This window comes from Gavialis gangeticus, unplaced genomic scaffold (assembly GCF_001723915.1).
Source record: "Gavialis gangeticus isolate Ggan-Ray unplaced genomic scaffold, GavGan_comp1, whole genome shotgun sequence".
In the NCBI taxonomy this organism is placed as follows: Eukaryota; Metazoa; Chordata; order Crocodylia; family Gavialidae; genus Gavialis; species Gavialis gangeticus.
Genome location: NW_017728997.1, coordinates 44410072 through 44419449, shown reverse-complemented (window position 1 = coordinate 44419449; position 9378 = coordinate 44410072). Strand labels below are relative to the sequence as shown.

Below are 9378 nucleotides of genomic sequence, written 5' to 3'. Positions count from 1 at the left end.
CCCCCCCCCCCATGTGGATGATGTAAGTAGGATCATTCTTAGTAAGGTACTCAGCTACACTGTTATCACCACCACTTGAACTTACTTGGGTTTCTCTATATGGCATTGTAATGTTCTGTGTAGACAAACCCAAATGCTTTGTCCGATGTTATTTAGGGCATGTTTGAACAAGTACACCTTGTGGTAAAATGGTTGTTGTACATTTTTTTTTTTTGAATTTGAGTATTTTGTTCCTTTGTAGTTGTGTAGTTCTGTGACTTAATGCATTATGTCACAAATGATGCAAACTTGGGTAGAGATGAACCTAAGTGCAGTTGTTCTTTGAAGCATTAAAAAAAATGGAGCCCTTCAGCTGCAAGCAGATGTTACATCCCCCTACTGTGTCCCTGGCTGGAGTGTTTCAGAATCACTATGTGCTCTGCAGCTAGGGGGCATGACAGGGCTGCTGCATGTTGTGGTGCTGTCCCTCAAGGCTTACTCTATCCTTTTTTGAGTGAGGAAATGTCTGGATCTAGTTGGAGATGTGCTTAATATGGATTCAGTTTGTATGGTTTTAATAGTGATGTCTGAAACACCTTTTCTTACTGCCATTGTAAATTCCCCATGTGACCTTATGCTATTGAATGTGCCTAGCTCTATGGCATATATTTGTGAATTTTTAATATTCTTTAGGAAGAATTTAGGGATGAGCCCTCTTGTCTCCACAGGCAAAACAAGCTAGAGTTTTGTGTCCTAGTCTGTATAACTGAAAGGCTACTGCATTAACCACTGTATTGGCTAAAGGCCCCAGGGACATACTGCTTATTATATAGGTAAGGACTTCACATAAAAATGGCTTCTATGTGCCTGATAAACTGTGTGTACATCTGCTCTCCATGCTTGGACTTGAGATTAAAGACTGGAGTGCAGTGGCAGCATATGTGAAACTGCTGATGTTACTGTCCTTCAGGATTTCAATGTTTATGCTCTATTAAAAGGCAGTAATGCAAGACCTTTAAGCCTCCAATCTGTTAAAATATCTTTTTTCATACTACTGTAGAACTCTTACAGTTGTATTACAGTGCTGGGTGGCATTACAAGGCAGCTGCTATTCTTATCCAAAGATAGCTTCAAGAACACATCAGCCTGATTGGCTAATGGTCAAAGTGCCACTATATCAGAAATTTGCTGTTCAGTGTAACAGACATGCATTAACTTGAGGTGAAAACTGCTGATGTGATATAACTTTAAATGTTAGTTACCTAAGATCATTTTGTACTAAATAGTTCAAATGAAGAAAGATGGCAAACATGCATACCAGTGAAATATGGCATACTTATTTAACTAATTTAAGTGAAGTTATTGGTATATTAGGGCTTTTTTAGATGGTCTCTTGGCCATTTGAGATATTCTATCCCCAACAGGTTTCCCAATGAACAGAAAAGAGCTGTTTGTGAGATTAAGTTGAATTAAGGAAACATAAACTGTGTGGAGTGCAGCAGATTGGGCAGAAAGTGGAAAGCAAAGCGGCAGATCAGGGAGGGGAAGAGGGCATGTAAAGGGTGTGGGGCTGACTTTTTGTTGTTGTTTTTTTATTTAAATCCAAGGTGAGGTTTAACATGGGGGGGAACCCCACACTTTGGATTGAGTGCAAGCTGGGGAGCAGGCAGCTGCTGCGGCTCTGACTCCAACTCTGGCCCTGACCTAGAATCGGAGCTACAGCCACTCTTTCTAAAGAGAAATGAAAATCATACTGTGGGTTAGCTTTCAGATCAGCAGCTCTAAGAATTAGTATTTGATCATTTTGGAATGTCACTGCATGATGAAGAACAACTTCACCTGAATTAGAAAACTAGTGGACATGGTATTTGGGGCCAGGGAGCTGCTGTGTAATTCAGGATTGACTGGCAGGCAGTGGGAAATAGCTAGGCTTGGCAGAATTTTATTTTCGTTTCGGTGACTAAAATTGATGTTTTATTTTTAAGTAATTGCACTTTTTATTTAAAAAAAAAAAAAATTTTCAGAGTTGCGTAAAATTAGGGGCACGGCGGGCAGACAATTTAGTAATGATAGTGTACTGTTAAAAGCTTTCTAAAGTCGCATGTCAAAATATAAAAAGTGAATATCCATAATTCAATAAAGTATGCCCTGCTTTGAATTGTTCTGTTCATTTGGTAGTACATTTGTACAAGCCTGGTACCTTCACTCTCACAGAGCACAGTGTGAGGGCAGGAGCTGGGATAGGGGATAGGCTGGAGTTGCTGGTGGCACTTGCTCTGGGAAGAGGTTTGTTGGGGGACTCCTGACTTTCAAATGCCGCTGAATTCCCCGAGTCCTGCACTGTGCTAGGAGGCAGCAATCACCTTGCCTGGGCAGGAAGCAGCTTCTCATAGCCCTTTAGGGGGTAAACCCTGCCTGGCGGGCACCAGCGGAGTGGCAGACCCACCTCTTGATAGACATGGCTTCCCTCCCCTCTGGGCAGTGCAGGGGCAGTGGCTGGGCCCTGGGGCACCCCTGTGTGTTCTGTCCGGAGCATACAGGGGCTGGGTTGGGCAGAGTGGGAGTTTGGTGCTTGATCCCTGGCTAGGACCCAGGCAGAGCAAGCAGCCAGCAGCACCAGTCTACCGGCAGCTAACAGCCCTGCCCCTTTGTGATGGGATCCTGCAGCAGTGCACGCCCCCCACCAATAGCCCTTCAGACTGTTCCTCAGCTCCTGCAGCAGCTGCCTGTGCCATTGCGAGAGGAGCAGTGTGTGGATGGTGCAGCTGGGGCTCCCCCTTCCCGTGTGTGTGTGTATTGCACGCAGCACTCTCCATCCCAGGTTTTTTTGTTTTATTTTTCTTTATATCCCCTTTTCATTCATTTTGATTATTACTGATGGAAATGTTTTTCTGTTGATCTGTGAGTGTGAGGTGAAATCATGTAATGATAAAAACAATACTGCCAAGCATTCAGCTCCCTTCTATTTACCTTATAGTCCTTGGGGAGTAGTCTGTATTTTTCGCCTTAGGAACTGCTTCACAGAATGCTGTGTAGTCAAAATATAGGCAGAGAAGGTAGCTTTTCTAAGAATGTCCAGGAAGACCAGACGGGAGCTGACTTCCTTTTGTGGCTTGATTGCTCTAGCAGTACTTCCCAAGCCCAGTTTTCCATGTCTCTGGGGCAAGATTTTTTTAAGCTGGCTACCAGGCCACTTGGAGGAGGACTGACACATGAGGAAAAGATGTTGCCACTGGAACCCTTATTTATATAATCTTGACTGAAACTGAAATTTCAGATGTCTTGCATCTTCCTGAGGAGGAAGCAAATGGGGATCTGGGGATCCTTATTAGAGAAGAAGCTGGGTTCTTCATAGGCCAAAGAGCTGAGCTGGTGTTTCTGACAGCCTTTTCAGTCTTCATTTTTCACATCCTTTCATTTAGTGGCTGGAGAAATACCTGTGTATACATACTTTTGACCACTCTTCCAGCAGGTACTTTCTTATTCTTGTGTACTGCTATGCTTTCCCAAGTTTTAGCATTCAAGTCCATCTATGCGAAAAGTGAGGCAGATCTAGACTAAATGATGTAGTCCTATGTAAAGATACTGGAGCTAACTTGGGTATTCAGAAATAGTGTAACTGATGTAGCCCTCTGGTACCCTCTGCCTGATATGCACTTTTCAGAAGCAGGGCATATTACCCCAGTAGAACAGTGTGTTAATACAGCAGTATCTAGTATCTGAGCTATATTGTGCTAAGTAGGCATGCTAATCATGTCTAGACTTGTACTTGAAAACAGAAATTCATTCAACTTTTCCTTAGCTTTTAAGCTTATGAGGATAGGGACTATGCTTTGTTCAGTGACTGATTCCTAGGCACTAGAGGAATACAGATATTTAATATCAACTTTTCTAATTTCTAGTCAAGTTTTCCTGGCCTAGTTTACCCCACTGTAACAGGAGCTCCTCTTCGGGGTCTGTCTACTGGAGACCCTGTCTACCTGTTATAGGCCAAATCCCCGCCTTCTTGCCTGCCATGCCTTCTTGTTAATTGATTAATAGATGCAATTAAGTGGGAGGCTGCCCACTTCTGCCCCAATGCCAGGGGGCGCTATCTGTGGCTCCATTCCTCCCCTACACCGCAGCCCAAGCCTCGCTGATGGTACTGACGTTTGGTCTGGGCCTTGTTATAATTTGGCCCCCTTGTCCTCCCCGGGCTCTCCACAGCCCTGTCTTGCGCTGCACCCCCACTGGTGCTCAGGCTCTCCACAGCCCCGATGCTGCCCAAAGCAGGTCCCTGCACGCACCAGTCAGGCAGCTGGGTCCACCCTGCACCCCTTCACCTCCTGCCAGGACCTGGACCAGCTGTGCGGCCTTGGCTCCCCACCAGGATGCACGCCATGGACTGCTCTCACCCAAACCGCCGGTTAAAACAGTAAATGAAACACAAGCCCCTGGGCTATAACATAAAATCCAAACCGCCGGGCTATAACATCAATCACCCTACCGGGGAATATTCCATCCCTCAACAGTGACAGAAGTGGTTCCTGCGGACAGGCCTCCCCCCTTTGGTTGTTTTGGGGAGAGCTCCTTCCCCCTTGGTGGCTGGCAGGGAACTGTCCTCCTGGCCTCAGGCCTGGGACTTGTATGTGAGCCAGGTCCAGCCCCTTCCTGTCAGTTGACCTGTAACAGGTGGGTGCTGCTGGCTCACTCTGGTTGCCGTGGTAACTCACAGCTGGGGCTCCCTACTCACTGCTAGGGCTCTTTCCCTAGCAGTTCCCACACTTTATAGGAGCTGGGCACCTAAAGTGCCCTGCAACACCCACCAAGATTTGTCAGCAGTCCTTTGCGTACATCTTTATATACATTTCTGTAATGGTGACAGACTCTCCTTTATGCCAGCAGATGTGCACCACCTACATCACTGCACTGAGTAAGGCTTCTGCTACTGCCCAGCAGCCAGTAGAAGATGTGCAAAGACACTCCTGCATCACCTGACCTCAGTTGTCTTTCCTGCCTTGTTAATGGGGCTGGACCCAATGATCTTGCCAAGGTCCTTTCCAGCCCCTTACAATATATGAATCTATGAATCTTCTGACTACCCAGTCCCTTCAACAGAAGGTGCCTTCTGAGGGCACAGTTTGCATTTTCCTGTCACAGTTGCTGAGTGGATTACCAAGGAACTCCTGGAAGCACCTGGTTGTGCATGTGCGTTTGTGGCTTGACAGTAGCAGCTGCTGTTTGCCCCTAGAACTTTTGCAGCAGAGCTGGGTTAGTGTAGCCAGAGCTCTACTAAAGATTGTTCCCCTAACAGGAAGTTGCATAGATTTGTATCCCCCTGTTGGGCTTACTTATTTCTTAAACTTGATAGATTTCATAGATTTTTATAGACATTTGGGCTGGAAGGGACCCCAAAGGATCATCGAGTCCAGCCCCCTGCCCCAGGGGCAGGAAGTCAACAGGGTTCATAGGATGGGTGCTTGAACCACCTCTGGGGGCAGTCTATTCCGAAACTTCGGGCTTGGACAGTAAAGAAGTTCTTCCTTGTGTCCAGCTTGAATCGGTCATGGTGGAGTTTGTGACTGTTCGATCTTGTCATCCCTTGGGGCGCTCTGGTGAACAAATGTTCCCCCAGATACTGGTGGTCACCCCTGATAAACTTATAGGTGGCCACCAGATCACCCCTGAGTCTGCGCTTTTCCAGGCTGAAGAGTCTCATTGCTCTCATCCTTTTGTCATAAGGTCTATTTTCCTGACCTCTGATCATGCACGTGGCTCTCTGCACTCTCTCAAGCTTCTCCATATCCTTTTTGAATTGTGGAGCCCAAAACTGGACTCAGTACTTCAGCTGCGGCCTCACCAAGGCCTCGCAATGGGAGAATGACGTCCTGGGATTTGCTTGAGAAGTTTTGTTCCTTAATCAGGGTCTTTTGCTGTTAAAATATTTAAATTCATTTTCTTCCTCCTCTTCTGTCTCTCATCATTCTTCTCTTATAGCACTGTCGGCCTCTAGGACAAAACAAGGATTCCAGAGACGTCAGTTTGAGGCCTGCTCTGAATTTGTGCTGACAACTGTCCCTATTTGACCTAGCTGTAAACTGGTACCGGTCATCAGGCTGGGGAATCAAGCATGCTGGTCACATCTCTCATCTGCTTCTCATGACTTTGCAGGATGTTTTTCAAACTGCGTTGTGATAATTCATCTCCTTTTTCTATTTTGGTTCTTAACAAATATATCCCACAAAACCTGCTTCCTGAGATATGCTTTACAAGCAGAGAGATGCTTACTTTGTAAGCTACACAGGAGACTTCATTTTCTTTCTGGACTGTAGAGTACTGTTGTCCTTAAGGACTCTATAGCCTTTCAAATACGTTGGGTATTTGAATATGAACTGACTTCTTTTATGCAATTTGTAGTCTAAATGGAAATAATGGAGTTCAGTTTCACAGAATTGTTACCTAAAGTCCAAGAAATGTTCTCCTTTTTTTCAAATTAGGCAGGGGTTGCCTGTAGTACTCCCTTAGCACGCTTAATTGGTTCCTGAAAAACCGAGCCTTAAGCAAAACTAGCGTTAAGCGAAACTGAAAGTTTTTGATCAGCCAAGATGGTGACCGTGAGCGTTTATAGTACTCAGCGAGTTTCATTAAGTGGAATCAGGTATCAATTTAAAATTAGTGCTATTTCATTATAACACTCAGCAAAACAGTGTTAAGCAGGGGTTGCCTGTACTTCATTCTTCACTACTGTAAAGATGACCTTTACGTTTCCTTCTTCACATGCACCCCCCCCCACCCTTGGTTTATGGTGGATTTTGCAGTTGTCAAATTCCAGACTCACAGTATTGTTTGTGACTTGAGTCAAGGGTTGGTCATAATGAACAACTTCTTACTTTTAAGCAAGAAGCGCTGATCAATCTGAATAGCTTGTTTGTGTCTGGTGACTTGATCTAGCTTTATTTTTTAACTTTATTTAATAGAAATAGGTAAGTTTTTGAATTATCCTGGCACTATAGTTATGCTGTTTGTGAAGTTAGAAGCCTCATTTTAAAAAGTTTTTGGTACTAATAAGGAATTTTTAATTTTCTTGAGAGCGAACAGTAATAAATGGTAATTGCTCGTCAAGTAATGAGCCATTATAAGTAGGATAATAAAGTACAACTGTGGGGTGTCTCCAAAGCTGCTGAACTTGAGGAGAAATCTATAATTATCTAAAGTGCTCTATTGAACTACTTTGTGTGTGTATAGAAGGTGTATGCTGAACAATTTCTTTGCACCTGGGAAGGATGTTCAGGTATGCAGTGCCTGGCAGGATAGCTAGCTGGCTTATAAATGCTAGGTTAATCTTGGCTTTCAGAGTCTCAAGTTTGGGGCTTCTCTGAAGTGCAGATCAGTGGCAGTCTTATAGTTATCCAGATTAAGGATTAATATGATCTGAATTTAGGAAGATTTTTTTTTGTTTTTTTGGTTAATATAGTTCCTTTTGAAGTTCAGACTGAATCTAGTTATGTTTGGTAATTAAAGGAACTGTGAAACTTGAGGCTAAGTACAGATGGGCAAAAAACCTGAGGCTGAATCAATTCAGTCTTTGCAGGTTAGTCTAAGATGCGTAGATTGAACTCATAAGCAAATGAATAGACATTCACTTTTGATTCTGGAAACGCAGCTACGTACCTGTGGAGGCCCAATTCAGAAGCTGGTCGGGGAGTGGCCGGCAGTAGAGCACACCTCCATGCTCAGCGGGAGCAGACAGGTTAGGTCAAGGCTAGCCCACCCACGCTGTGAGGAGGAATTTACTGGGAAGGTGCAAAGCATCCTGAGATAGGGGACTGTGAGTTAACTTGAATGTTGAGGTGATCTGGGCAGACTGCATTTTTTTTTTTCCCTTTTTCATGTGGAAGTGAGCTGTGATAATTAAAGTTTTTGTCTCTCACTAAACGTCATAAATATTTTGCTTAACATGTTTTCAAAATGACTTTCACAGTTAGTCTGCATAGGAGCATAGACTAATTCACCTTGCTGTCTTTCTACAAGTAGTATGTGGATTTTGATTTTGCATTTAAGTGAATCTACTCTAATTATTTTAACGTTGGGGAACTATGCTAGCAAAAATGTTCTTGATAATTGCATCTTGTTTTTGTAAACTGTTGGTTTTATTGCTAGAAAGCCAGTCTGAAATATTTCAAGATGATCAAATAGTTGCGTGTATGGTGGTGCATATAAGCAGAGATCACTTGTGATCCTAAAGAGCAGCCTGTTGAAAGCAAAAAAAAATGTTTAGTTGGGATCAAAAGGAGCATTAAAAATGCAAATGGATAGTTAATGTGAAAGGTGATAATCTCTGCTGAGAGCTTTGAATGGTAACAGGGTCTGAAAGCTAATCTCTGCTCAGCAGTGGAAAAAATGTTTAGTCCTAAACTGCAGGTAGATAAAATTGCCACAAGAGCGTGGTGTTGGCTTGGCTTTATTTTTGCAGCTCCATCTCATGGTTCTCCTGATGCTTATTTTTTTTTTTTTGGTTACATTTTCATCTAAGCAATCATTAAATATTCAGAGATGCTTGCACTGACCTGTTTTTGTCCTATACTATTAGCAGACTATGTTCTTTAAAAACAGAGGAAAAGTAGACCAGGTTTTTATATCTGGATACGCATTTTAACCACTTTCCATTTCAGAAGGTAAGAATAAATGTTGAAGAATAAATCCAAATAAAGTAAATCTAGTTGTTTTGTTATAATTTGTCTGCATTAACCAACCATAACCGGTATTTTAAAGCATTTAATTACATTTTTTTTTCTGTTTTAATTGAGCTACTGAAATACTTTGCATATCTATTTCAACATAGATGTTTATATTAATTAATAGTCAGAGCAAACCAGATGTTAAAGGCTGAAATGTCTTGTGGGTCAGCTCTGTGCTGTCCCAACCTTGAGAACATCATTTTTATTTTCTAACAGAATTTACATGTATTTTGTGGTGTCTGGAAAGAACATGACCCTCAATATGTTTTTGTACAATTCTTTTGACTTTGGGACATGGCAAAAGGAGATGGGAGATTTGAAATATACCCAGAGTTCAGATTATGTGCATGACTAATGGCATTTTTTTCACGTCTTGAGGCAAACTAAGCTGTTCACAACAGGTTTCAGTAAGATTTGTTGACTTTTCCTTGATTACTCTCTGTGGGGCTCAGCTGCTATATTTTGAACCTTGGTATGACTCAAATTTCTCATTGGAATATTTTGTTTTTCTTCTCTCTCTCTTTGGTAGAAGAGAAGAACAAATATTCCAGTGAGAAATTTGAGTCATACCAATGATAAGATAAATAGTGATATATCTCTCTCTAAGACCCTATACATACATCTATAGATCTATTTATACATATCAAGATCTACAGAGATACATGTATGGTGTGTGTATCTC

The 9378-nt window shown here is 42.7% G+C and overlaps 1 protein-coding gene across 1 annotated transcript in view; it reads left to right on the top strand.

The window, feature by feature from the left end:
* Nucleotides 1–9378, top strand: part of IARS (isoleucyl-tRNA synthetase) — a 319713-nt gene that overhangs the window by 34640 nt on the left and 275695 nt on the right. The gene's annotated exons all lie outside the window — the stretch shown is intronic.